This window comes from Symsagittifera roscoffensis, chromosome 5 (genome assembly GCF_963678635.1).
Source record: "Symsagittifera roscoffensis chromosome 5, txSymRosc1.1, whole genome shotgun sequence".
NCBI lineage: Eukaryota > Metazoa > Xenacoelomorpha > Acoela > Convolutidae > Symsagittifera > Symsagittifera roscoffensis.
Window position 1 is genome coordinate 8,414,686 of NC_087066.1, and position 13,932 is coordinate 8,428,617.

General features: G+C 39.5%; 1 protein-coding gene across 1 annotated transcript in view; it reads left to right on the top strand.

The window, feature by feature from the left end:
• The first annotated feature begins 6,939 nt into the window (after positions 1-6,939).
• Positions 6,940-13,932, top strand: part of LOC134846072 (large ribosomal subunit protein uL4-like) — a 252,836-nt gene continuing 245,843 nt past the window's right edge. The window contains exon 1 of the mRNA XM_063863266.1: positions 6,940-6,943. The gene's annotated coding sequence lies outside the window, so the exon portion shown is untranslated. The remainder of the gene's footprint in view (positions 6,944-13,932) is intronic.

Consider the following 13,932-nt stretch of genomic DNA (forward strand, 5'->3'; position numbering starts at 1 on the left):
CCATTTGGCCGATTGTCCAATTGGCCGAATTGAGCGAAAGGGAGCGATATCAATTACGAGTAAAGTGGTCTGGTAGTTTAATATCAGGCAAATTAAGGTTTTCTCCGTGTGTGTTGTTGGAATTCGACAGGCTAGTCTAATTCCTCACCCCTCTTGGTAAATATAAAAAAAAAACCCCACTGCGCTCGTAAGTCTATCGAATAAGAGGTTACGCTGTTATTTTAATTGGTCTGGTAAGGTGTTATTAAGTGTGTTAAGTTGCATTTTTCAGCCTCCGATTTATTCCGTGTTTTTTGTTGGAATTCAACCAACCTACTTTATTCCCAACCCTATTGGTAAGACACCTGAGTTGATGTGCGTATGGTGTTCATCCTAGGAGCTTGTTCGTTGTGCTACGGACTCGAAGAAGACTATTCAGTTCTATCCGCTTATTTTCTATCGTTACGAACCAACCTTGTCATTTGGCACGACGCCATTAATAATTTCATCAGTAAACACAGCCTTAATAATAACCGTAGACTAAGTACTGAGCAACTCGCAAACTTTTTATTACGGTACAAGCAAACCATTTGTGAAATGGTTTGATGCCAACGGAGCGATACAGAGGATATAGAGAATAAGTTATTTGCAAACGGTATTCTCGTGATTAACGTGGTAAAAGACTTCATCTCTAAGCGTAAGGCTAAGGCCCAGGTACCCATTGATAAATACAAGGAGCTTCAACACCCCCCTCTTCTTTAGTTAAAGACTCTCGTCTTGTTAAGGCGTTACAGTGCTATCCGCAGCGCCCTCAAAAACCGTAAGAAGCTGAAACGTTTACCACTTAAGAACCGAAAAGCCATACAAAACAACGCAGAGGCTTTAAGTAGTCAATTTATTATCACTAAAAAAACTTTCTGGGATAACACACTCTTAACTTAAAAAGGACTGCAAGGTTTCAATGTTTTAACAAGCAAAGAACATAAAAGTCCTTTTCGTTGATAGCTTGATTCTTAATTGTCTACATTTTAGCTAACTTGCAATTTGTCTCTTTTTTCGTTCTGCTGGTATACCGAGTGCGTTTCGGGCTTGCCAGTCGGTTTTTGAGCTTCCATGAACTAAAAAATTTTCCACTTACAATTAACTTTGCAAAAATAATCGAAAGTAAGTGGATTGTGAATGTCGTAATAGTTGATTGTTAATGTCATACAATTAAATATTCTTTTAAACTTCGTTTGTAACTTCTAAAGCATCGAGAAAATAGATTCGATAAAAGCATGGAGAAAAATATACAAAAAGATTAAAGAAATTGTCTAAAATTAGAGACTCTACAGTAGATGATCATTACAAATGTCATGCTCTCGTGCTAGAGTTTATTGAAAATCAAAGCCGTTTGACAACTATCGAGACAGTTATCATAAATTGTAAAACGGAACAGGCCGTTGAAAAAAATGGAGATAAACATTCAACTGGCTAAAAAAACCGAAGTTCCCGAGAGGTACATAACCAAGCAAGGTCTTTGGAGAAATTTGGATAGGACGAAATTAACAAAAACCAGCCTTCAACTTGGGGAAAAGTCAAGGATAATCGTATTGGTTCCCGAATTGACTCTATCAAAGATCATACTTCTGCTGTCTTGGCCACCCAACCGGAAAACACAGGTATTATCGAACAACCACAACGGGCTTGCCGTCAATTCCTGAGTTTCAAAGAAACTCAGGTCATGGCTTCACCGCTGGACATGGAACATCTAGTGATCCTGGTTTGCACATCAGTAATCATCTAGCCTTTCGGCAAAACTGCCCGAGATCAAGTTTGTCTTTGAGTACTAATGACGCATCTGTTACAGTTCCTCTTTGTCTAGCACCTCATATCGGTGTTAATTATTATTCACCTCCCAATATACCTCAAGCTGAATTCCTTCCAAACTCAAGCTGGTTGGTAACACAAATATGCAGGGTCTGATGAATCATTTCCCATTAATGCACAGAGTTCCGCAAACTGTCGCGCAGTCTGAGCTGCAGGTCTCTTGGAACCATCCGATAACTCATCATTTGTCAACAGCGCGTTCAAATAAATACGTGATGGAGGATCAGCAGCTTTTTTGTGCACATGCCGGCGCTGCAAATAGCATGCCTGTTGAGCCATTTGGAAATTTAAGCTTGCGAATGTGTTTTCTTTGGCCACTCCATTGGGATCATCCCATTGGTAATTCAAGAGGGATCATCCCGCATACCAGTGGTGGCTCAATAAATTATACTCCTCAAGCTGATCTCCAAAGTACAGACCCCGCTCACTAAGGGTTTTTTTAAATCATTTTGTTGGTCCTTCACATGAACATCCGGTAGAGCAACCATTTTCGGCTCGTGAACTAGCTGAATGGATGAAAAGTAGCCGCAAAGATCGTCTCTCAGAATTGAAAGTAAGTCAATTTGATGGTAACGCTTTGAATTGGCAGGAATGGTTTGGACAATTTACCTCAACCATCGGTTCCGCCCGTCGGAGTGCTGACGAGAAATTAACTTATTTAAAGACGCTCGTAACTCGAAAAGCCAAAGCGTTTATCCCTGAATACAATCAAAGTGGAGCTTTATACAATGATGCAATTGTATTATTGTTGGGGCTCATTTAGATAGGTTAGCCAGTTTTCCTCCACTCAAAGGGCATTCAGAGAATATTATCAGTTTCTCCTCCTCCGTTTTAGGACTGGTTGCAGTATTTCAATCGTTGCCATTTCATGATGACCTCAAAAGCGTGACTCATCTGAATCAAGCTGTCGGCAAGCTCCCACCAAAATATGAAAAACTTTACTTCGCATGCCTCAATGGGAACCACGGCTTCCGTAATTGCGCAAACAGGACTGTGAGAGCATGCACAACGTCCTCCTCCACGGTGCTGAAATAAATTTTCCACTAAAGAAAAATATTAAGTAAAATCAATGAGTCTAAACCGAAAATTGTTGAACAAGTTTCCACTCATGCCGCTCTGGGGTGTAAAAATTACAAAGAATTACCAAAAGGACCGTTGCTAATTGCAGAATTTGATGTATCTTCGGATAGCACGAGTCTCCAGACGTTGGTTCTTTATGACGAAGCATCTACACAATCGTGGGTTTCTGCATCTCTCGCTAGCCGCTTAAAGTAGGTTCTTGAGCCAGTCCAGTTATCTATCAGTGGTTTCAATGCCGTAAAAGTCATCGAAACTCAGCAAGTCAAATTAAATGTCTCGTCTGAACCGAACAACGCAGGTTTAATTTTCACTATGGAAGCTTATGTGAAAGACAACATTCACCTTGGTACATATTGTATCAATATACTAGAATTGCAGAATAAAAATTCTCAGTTGGCTCCAATAAAGCCGTTACAGTTTAATTATGAAGATGTGGGAGTTAACTTAGGACAAGATTACTACCACGCCGTTTGTCCGATTGAGTTCTTTTTAGAAAAAGACTCTAACTCACCATGTTCTGTCCACCTACCGGTAGGTTGGGTCATAAGTGGTCCGTTACTGCCAACCGCCGTTTAACTTCTTCGTGCTTTAAGCTTGTTCTTAAAGATTCTTCTTTAACTGACCAGATGAAGTCATGGTATGAATTATAATCTTATGGAGCCTTTACACGAGTCGATTCCCGTTCAAAAGATACGCAGATACAATAAAGGAGGACATCAAGAAAAATGATGCCGTTACCGTCGAGCCGCATGATTCACGTTCGTGAACCGCTCGCGATTGGTATCTTCCGCACCACCCAGTTATAAATCTGAATAAGCCAGTTAAGGTGCGCCGAGTTCTTAACGGGGCTGCCAAGTTTCATGGCACGTCCTTAAATCAATCCCCATTGGTTGGTCCAGGTCTACTCCAAAACCTGATAATCATACAATTGTGCTTCCGACAGCACAAATACGCCGTCTCCGCGGATATAGAGGTATGTTCCTCCAGGAAGGAATCCGCGACCAAGATCAATCTTCGCTTCGTTTTTTGTGGCGGGACGACCCCACGTTGTGGTAGTCCATCAGTACACTTGCCATATGTTCTGCGCCTGGGACTCGCCTACGTGGGATATCCTGAAGTGGCGTCAGTGGTTGCCGAAAAACATTATATGGACGATTACTTGCATTCGCTTAGAAACATCAATCAAGCAGTAAAAGATTGTCGGTCAGTTACTTAAATTAGGTGGTTTTGGTTTTGACTAAGTCTGTCAGTAATGTTGAAGAAATATCAAAAGCAAGGAATCCCGAAGTCAATGAAACACCCTCATTGGTTAAGGAAATATGTAATGCTGATTAATCGTCGCACGTCTTAGGTTTAAAATGGGATCATATAAACGACACATTGGTTGTGAGCTGAGGTTTCGATCGGCCTCTCGCTAAGGCGATAATTCATTAAGCCGTTTTGAAATTGGTAAATTCTGTATTTGACCCTATTTGCTTAAAAGGCCCGTGTACGGTTAATAGCCTCGTCTGTTATTTAAACACATATGGCGAAAAAGTGACCAAAAACCTGCTGATGTTTCACCAGAAGAAATAAGGGAAAAATTCCTTGAGTGGCACTCAGGCCTCTCTCTGCTAGGTCAGCTGACACTTCCCCGCTTTTACTTCACAGAACCTGTGGATCGTATTGAGCTTCACTTTTTCGGTGATAGCTCTCATGTTGTTTTCTGCGCCATCGGGTTTTTGAGTGCGAGACTTATAAGCTTGCACAAACTTGAAATATTTTTGTCTTAGATAAAGCGTGGGTTGTGCCAATCAAAGCGTTGTCAATACTCTAAATGGAACTTCGAGCAGCTCTGCTTGCCGCACGGTACGGTTGAAAATCGAAAGTGTGAAAGCGCTTATAGTTAAAGTGAACGATATATTTATGTGGAAAGATAGCACTACCGTTCTCGAGTAGCTTAACTCTCTCGAGTAGCATAATTATCTGTATTTTTCGCTAACCGTGTCGGCAGAATCCTCAAATTGACCACTATTGATGAGTGGCACCATGTTCTGAGCGGCGACAATCCAGTTTATACCGGTACAAAGGGGATTTCTTCAGAGGTGTAAAAGAGTTGTCGCATTTATGTTTAGGATGATGCTTCACATAAGCATTTTCTCGGTAATGACTTACGGATCACCGACCCCACTGAACTAGTTTTTGCAGAAAACAAACTTATTCATTTTGTTCTGATGGAATCCTTCCCCGTTGGGTTAAAAACACTCAAATCTGGCGAACATATAAAGAATAAAAATAAGATTGCCACATACTCTCCTTTTATCGGTCTGGCTGGTATCATTCTTTCCACCGGCCGGATTATGCGCTTAGAGAATACCGGGTTTGATACAAAGCACTCAAAATTATTCGATGCGCGTCATACCCCAGTTCACTTCTTGGCTCACAGTCTCCACCATAAGCATTTTCATCAAAGGTTAAAGGCTTAGACTACATACGCTCTGTTTTGAATATTAAACACGCAATGCTTAGGTTGCTTCGACTATTTCGTTCTAACAAAAATCAATCGGTAATATGCCGTAAATGCCAAGTTAGTACCATCCAGCCATTTATGTCCAATTTACCTGTCGAACGTCTCGGATATAAGCAACCATTCTTTAATCATACGGGTGTGGATTACTTTTATTACGAACTTCGTTGGTGCGGAAGAGGAATTAATTGTCTGCATCATGAACTGGAACGGTACGGCTCCGACCATTTTTGCACACAAATTTGTTGCTTGGAAACTTAACCCGCCAGGCGTACCTATCATAGCGGCTCCGGGAGCACCTCGTCCAATGCGTGAAGCGCGTGCTTTACGATATACTAGGCAGTTGGCGAGTTACTGAAGAAATGCTGGGAACAACACTCTGCTTAGCTAAGCAGGCTTCGAATTCGAGGCCAATCACTCCCGATAGTACCGATTCACGAGAGTTAGAAGCGTTAACCCCAACCCACTTTTTGCTTGGACGACATGCCACAAGCTTTCCTTCGCTTTTATCTGTGGAAGGCTATTTGGTCTCGTTGGCTTCGCAAATAAGTTCCCTCACTGAATAAGCGTTTCAAGTCAGACTGAGTGTGAAGTCACACTCAGTCTGACTTCACACTTAAGACAGGCGATCTCGTATGGGTCATTGAGCCCGACAGCCCGCGAGGATATAAGCCTCTCGCTTGCATCGTTAGACTTAACTACGGCAAAGATAGATGCGCACATTCCGCCCTCATTACGGCAGCCACGAGCGAACTTACCCGACCAACCGCTAAGCTCGCCCCAGTTCTTCCGTCTCTGGGGGCGGAGGATGTTGCAGCGCAAAAGTAAAATGCATATAACCAAAGTGCGAACGTAAAAATTAGTGAAAAGCGACTATAGCCTAACGTATATGAAAACGTTCAAGCCGCCGGTAGAACGGGTTCAATTTCCCCCATACGCTAACTTTTATACATGTATACTCGAGGGGCTATATACCCATTTGATCGATTTTCATCGTTTTTTCTCTCAAACACTGTTCAGACTTGAATAAGTCTGACCTCCAAAAAAGAGCAATTTGTCTCAAGGGCAAATACCAGTCTTTTTTCAGAGCTTGCTTTGAGTTTGCACCTAAAAGTTGATATTTTTATTATCGATATAAAATGCCAAATTATCGTTTTGAGAGTTGTTTACCGAAGAATTATTATTAATAAATTAAGTGTTTTTTGCATTATTTTAAGGTCTTTTTGACGTTTTGAGAGACCGGAGCGGGCACAGAAGAAACTGAAGAATTTATATGCTCGGGGTGTTTTTTTTATTCAGACCGATTTTGGAGAAGTTGACTGCATATGGGCATCCATCCGGGACACCAAGCGATATTGTTTGCAATTGACTAAAGTGTGGCTTGGCTGCTGGAAACATACTTTGACATTGTGTTTCAATACGCGAATTGTTTATGCGTGGCATTTTATCCGCACTCATACTCATTCCAAACTGAAATGAGGCAAGCTATTATCATCGGTCTTATTAAATCCAAATGAATCAAAATTTAACACTTCGATATCATCAGCCTAAAATTCATAGTTTCTCAATATTTAATTTTCTAAAAACTGTTCGAGACGAATGAATGGGCAGTCGGCACATTCAGGGCTTTACTCTGATACGAGTAGTCTTGTTATTATCAACTTTGATTCTGCTTTGCAAACCATAAATCACGATACGATGTTTCAACCGTCGCACTTTTTTCTCCGTGGCCACAATTTGACCATATTTAGATCTCTGAGATAACTCTTTTTGTTTTCACTAAGATATGCCGAGCGAAAATTGCAAGTATCTGCGCAAAACAACCCCATATTTTTTTCATAATCAATGTAAAGATCGTTAATGAGCACAACAAAAAGAGGAAGTGTCATTATGGATTCCTGAGTTAAAGCTTTGAATTATGATTTTCAGACCAACGATGTCAAAAAAATCATTCCACAGATCTATAATAGTGCTATTAAATAATCTTAGTTTAAATTTAACAAATTCTGCTAATTGTTTATCTATTGGGTCTTAGTTCTTTTCTGAATCGAAGCTGTTTTTATCAACTTTTTTATTGGCGCGCGCATCTTTCTTAAAAACTGAAATGTTGGTCCTGAAGTTTTTTTCCATGAAAATTTAGGACTAAAACTTATAGCCAGCCAAAGCTCTTGAAGTGGTATTATGGATGCGGTCTTTTTGAAATATGACTATCAAAAATTTAAAAAAAAACCTGAGCACGCCGCGTTTTTGATTCGTTTCCATTCTTCGTATTGAATTATGTTCTCTTTGATATTCCATCGAGTTATGAATTTTTTGTTTCTTCTGGCAAACTTGCAAATACTACTGGATTTCAAAAAGTAAATTGTTAGGCCTGAAAAAAATTCAACTATTTACAATCTTTATGATTATTCTAATCAGTAGCGGATTTAGGGTAAGCGGGAGGAGGAGGCAGCCCCTCCCTTCAGGGATTCGACCCCTTGACTACCCAAAGGGTCTCACTTTGGTACTATTTTAATAACTCTATTTTTGACTGGAAGATCCGACCCATAAATTTTTTAAATTAATTTTTTACGCCTCTGGATCAAACTTTGGCGAATCTTTTCTGTTAGATGAACGGAAGGCAACGTTTTGGTCAACCAGTTGCTTTACGCCAATCTGGTTTGCATAATCTTTGAAGTTGAAATTCTTTGCCTGAATGGCGGTATGCTGTCAAAACTTAACTTTTTTAAACAGGTTTTTAAGAGAATGTGGAACAATACAACGGAGTAAATTTTTGAGCACTGTTTTTTTCTATCCCAGAAAGCAATTTTCTGCTAATTTGATTATATCAAACCGCCTTCAAAAACAAAAGTTTGGTTTCAAATATCTAAAGATGTTTATTCTGCGATATTACTTTGTAAAGTTATAAGAGTTGAAAAAAGCCGATTTGACGACTATATGAGGACATATTATTACTCAGTTTTTTTTATGTGCAATGCGTAAGCTGCCAATTATTACTTTGAGTTCAAAGTTTTGAGTTCAAAGTCATCATAAACTGAATTGAAGCAAGTTATAATTAGCCTAAATAATGAGCTATTAGACGCAATTTATACCGCTCAGTACCTGGTAATGCATTTGTGGGAGCTCAACTCATCTCATTTGAAGTTCTGAACTCAAACAATACTGACATTCTTGCTCACAACATTTAATGAAAGACTTTTCAGACGCGCGTTATTATATCTCTGAAATGACTTTGAGTTACCATTTTTGTTGTTGTTCTGCTTTCTGGTTCAATTTTGAGGAGTTTAAATGGCGGCATAACAACTCCTCGAAGACTACAGTGATGTTTCCTGTTCAAAATAAATTTCAATAAATATTAGAAAAAACTGATTCTCGAGAAAAGTGACATCAACAATTTCGATGCTCGTCGTATCCTACTAATAAGCTGCTTGGTGTCACAACAACACTTTTTAAAAAAAGCAGAAAAGTACGGCTTTTAGTTCTCAATTTAAGGGCATTCAATTTTTACGATTTTTTTGGTTTGATTGTGATGGAAAAACAATTAGTCATTTTTTCTGACAAATAGAAGTATCAAGACCCATACCGGGTTGAAAGAGCAGCTAATCAGTACATCTCCAATAAGTGTTTCGACTTTCGAACAATTAGGCTTGGTGTGGTTTTCTTATTCAGTCAGTTTTTAACAAAATAACCAAGCGTTTTTGACGGAAATTCTTATACCATCAAGATATTATTGTCCTGAATTTAAGAAGATATTTCACCTGTGATTATTTTTCCTAAAGTTACGGGGGTTTGTAAGACCCAAATTAAATCAAAACACGACTGTTTGTAACAGGGCGAAACCCGAATGTTCCGACTGCTTTTTCAGCTCTATGGAGGACAAAATATCTGAAAAAATATTTGAAATAATTTTTTTTAACTTGTGAATTTTGTTGACAAAATCATTATTCCACACGCCATGTAAGGTACAAGGTGATAGATTTCGGTCCTAGTAACAAATTAATTATGACAAATAAGCTTCTTTCAAACAACTTAGAAGGATTTCTTGGATGGATTTAATCTCCGCTTACGCGTTAATAGCTCGAAATCTATCGCGCGTTAATTTCCCAATTTGGCCAAAATGGCAATTCTTAAAGCCCCATAACGTTACAAAAATGTTCACAGGTGAAACATCTTTTCAAATTTAGGCTTAAGACAACAATAGCTTTTGAGTGATACAAAACTTCAGTCAAAAAAGGTTCGTTAAAAAATCGTAATTTATCTGAAAAAAAAAACACCACGAGAACAAATATTCCGTTACTTTCGCCACAAAAGTTGGATCAAAAAGCAGTACTATCATTTTATACTGACATATGGACGGCAATAAACATAACAAGACTGCTCAAATCAGGGCGAAGCCCTGAATGTTCCGACTGCATTTTAAGGTTTATGGAGCAGTAGTAAAAACATAAAAAAATTAAATGAAATAAAACAAAATGAACATTTTTTTTTCTAAAATTTGAAATTTTTTAAATGAAAAAAATCCCCCCACACGCCATTTAAAGTACAAAAAGAGAGATTTCGTTCCTTGTAACAAATCAATTATGGCAAATAAGCTTCGTTCAACTAATTTGGAACGATTTATAAGACGGATTAAATCTCCGCTTACGCGTTAATAGCGCGAATTATATCGCGCGTTAATTGTCCCAAATTGGTCAAAATGGCCAAAATGGCAATCTTTAAACCGTCATAACTTTACGAAAAATGATCACAGGTGAAATATCTTTTCAAATTTAGGCTCAGGACAACAATACCTTTTGAATGATGTAAAAAAATTCCGTCAAAAATGGCTAGTTAAAAAGTCGAAATTTGTCTGAAGAAAAAAAACCCACCCCGAGCACAAATATTCCGTTACTTTCGTATCGAAAGTCGGAACAATAACTTTTGCTAAATTGAAAAGCGTGTGAAAAAGACATTCCATTTTACTTAAAGAACAATAATGTTCAAGAAAAACAAGACTGCTCGTATCAGGGCGAAGCCCTGAATGTTCCGACTGCCTTTTAAGGTTTATGGAGCAGCAGTAATAACATAAAAAATTTAATGAATTAAAATGAAATGAAAATTTTTTTTTTCCAAAATTCGAAATTTTTTATGAAAATCATCCCCCCCCCCCACACGCCATATAAAGTACAAAAACATAGATTTCGTTCCTTGTAACATTTCAATTAAGGCAAATAAGCTTCGTTCAACCAATTTGGAACGATTTATAAGACGGATTAATTCTCCGCTTACGCGTTAATAGCGCGAATTATATCGCGCGTTAATTGTCCCAAATTGGTCAAAATGGCCAAAATGGCAATTTTTAAACCCTCATAACTTTACGAAAAAAGATCACAGGTGAAATATCTTTTCAAATTTAAGTTCAGGACAACAATGGCTTTTGAATGATAATAAAAATTCCGTCAAAAATGGCTGTTTAAAAAGTCGAAATTTGTCTGAAGAAAAAAAAACCCACCCCGAGCACAAATATTCCGTTACTTTTGTATCGAAAGTCGGAACAAAAATAAAAATAAACAAGTTTGTATGGTTATTTTATTGTCTGCCGACACAATTGAAAAATTTTGGTAACTTAGAGTATCTTTTGTAACTTGAACTTTTCTACCTTTAACCTCGCATGTAACTGGGTTGAAAAGTATTTTAACAGTGTTTTTTTTTGCTCCCGTTATTCTCAATAGTTTGGTTTCAAAGGTATAGTAGCAGCGCGTGATCAGAACAAGTTTCGTTCATTTTCTCATCACTCATTTTTTTTATCGGGTCATTGATCGTAAGTTTAAATCTTGAGATACAATTGTAACTTTTTTGGTCTTTTGGATTATTTATCTTCAAAAGGAAAATTCAAATGTCTCGAATAAGGCTGGAACAAACAAATCCAAGGAGAATACAAGCACTTCCACCCAAGCCGCTGTTGTTGATGTACATGACATTGAATCTTCTAAAGGGTTGTTGCCAATTGCAACACTTGGTGTATCCTCGGATGTAACCAGTCTCCTGACGTTGGTTCTTTGTGATAGTGCATCGACTCACTCCTGGGTGTCTTCGTCACTCGTAAACCATCTCGGCTTAGTAGGGGAGCCCGTTAACTTGTCAATTAGTGGTTTCAATTCAACCACCGTTGTTGAGACTCAGAGGGTCAAGTTTACAGTTTCCTCCGAGCCGAATTATAGTGATTTCGTGTTTTCTTTCTGTGCATATGTTAAAGACAATATTCGGATTGGTTCCGAATTAATCAATATTGCTGATTTGCAGAATAAATATCCAAAATTAGCACCTATTAAGCCCATTCAATATACTTATGAGGACGTTGAAGTTATTATCGGACAAGACTACTACCACCCCGTTAGACCCATTGAGTTCATCTTGGTAGATGATAAAAACTCACCGTGTTCCGTTCGCCTACCGATAGGTTGGGTCTTAAGTGGTCCGTTGCCGCCGTCCGGTAATTCTACTTCTTCGTGTTTCAAGTGTGTTGTTGAAGATTCTTCTCTGACCGACCAGATAAAATCCTGGTACGAGTTGGAATCGTATGGTGCTTTCAAACAAGTCGATGCCCGTTCCGCCGCGGATAAACATGCTTTATCCATCCTAAATTCTGAAACCGTTCACAATGGCGAAAGATACATTGTGCCTATGCTTTCGATTGATAGTAATGTCAGTCTACCAAACAATCATTACTCGTCACTCGCCCAATTTAAATCATTGGAGAGAAGGTTAAGTAAAGACCCTGAGCTGCGCGAAAGATACGCAGAAACAATTAGAGAGGACATTAGGAAAGGCTATGTCGTTACCGTCGAACCGCATGATCCACGTAAGCGTTCCGATCGCGAGTGGTATCTTCCGCACCATCCGTCGTAAATCCGAATAAGCCGGGTAAGGTGCGCCGAGTCCTTAATGGGGCTTCTAAACTTCATGGCACACCCTTAAATAAGTCCTTATTGGTGGGTCCTGACCTACTCCAAAATTTAATTTTTGTGCTTTTGCGATTCCGTCAACACAAGTACACCGTCTCCGCGGATATAGAGGGTATGTTCCTCCAGGTAGGAGTCCTTGCCCGCGATCAAATTTCGCTCCGTCTTTTGTGGCGGGAGGATACCACTTCCGATGTGGTAGTTCATCAGTACACTCGCCATATATTCGGCGCACGGGATTTGCCTACGTGCGCCAATTTCGCGTTGCGAAAAACGGCAACTGATAATATGTCCACATACCCTGAGGCCGCCTCGGTCGTAAATGAAAAATTTTACATGGACAATTACTTGGATTAATTCGAGAACGTTACCCAAGCAATTAAAACTAGTCGCGATTTGGTTTCCTTACTAAAATTAGGAGGATTTAATTTGACTAAATTTGTCAGTAATGCTGATGAAATCACTTCAGCAATGAACCCCGAGGAATCCGAAACCTCATCTTCACCCATCAAGGAAATATGTAACGGTGCCGAACAATCATCACACGTCTTAGGTCTTAAGTGGGAGCATGTCAAAGACACATTGGTTGTTAGCAGATGCGTGGATCGTCCTCTCGATAAAGCAATAACTCAACGAACCGTCTTGAGTTTCGTCTCTTCTGTGTTTGACCCTGTTGGGTTAGTAGCTCCATACACAGTTAGGGCCCGTCTTTTACTGAAAGATATTTGGAAAATCAGTGGACAAAGTTGGGACGACGAATTGCCAGAAGACATAAGAGATAAGTTTCTCGAGTGGCATTCCGGTCTCCCTCTCTTAGGGCAATTGACTATTCCCCGTTGTTACTTCACAGAGCCTGTTGATCAAATTGAGTTCCACATGTTCGGTGATAGCTCGCAGGACGTTTTCTGTGCTGTTGGATTTTGCGTGCGCGACTCGCGAGCTCGCATAAAACTCAAATATCCTTCATCTTTGGTAAAGCTTGCGTTGCGCCCATGAAAGCGCTATCTATACCAAAGCTAGAGCTTCAAGCTGCTCTGCTCGCCACACGACTAAAAGATGATATACTGGCCGCCCTTACCGTCTCTGTTAATCATGTCTACATGTGGACAGATAAGACAACAGTTTTGCAGTGGCTAAACTCCACTGAAAAATTACCTGTATTCGTCGCTAATCGTGTCGGCGAAATTCTCGAATCGACCACTATTGATGAGTGGCACCATTTTCTGAGCGGCGATAATCCAGCTGATACCGGTACGCGGGGAATTTCTTCGGAAGCCCTCAAGGATAGCAGCTGGGTTATTGGTCCGAGCATTCTCAGGACTACTGATTCGCCGTTTATACCCGACGAACGTGTAATCAATAAAATTCGTTTGATGGGTCCTTCCTGTGATGTTGATAATTGCTTGGAGACATCATCTTCCTTCGTCACCGATGTCACATCCATCAAACATCCCGAACACGGGTTCAATTGGGAAAGATTCAGTTCCTTTACGAGATATAAGCGAGTAGTCGCTTTTATGTTGAGGATGCTGCCTTCACATAAGCATTTTCGTGGTA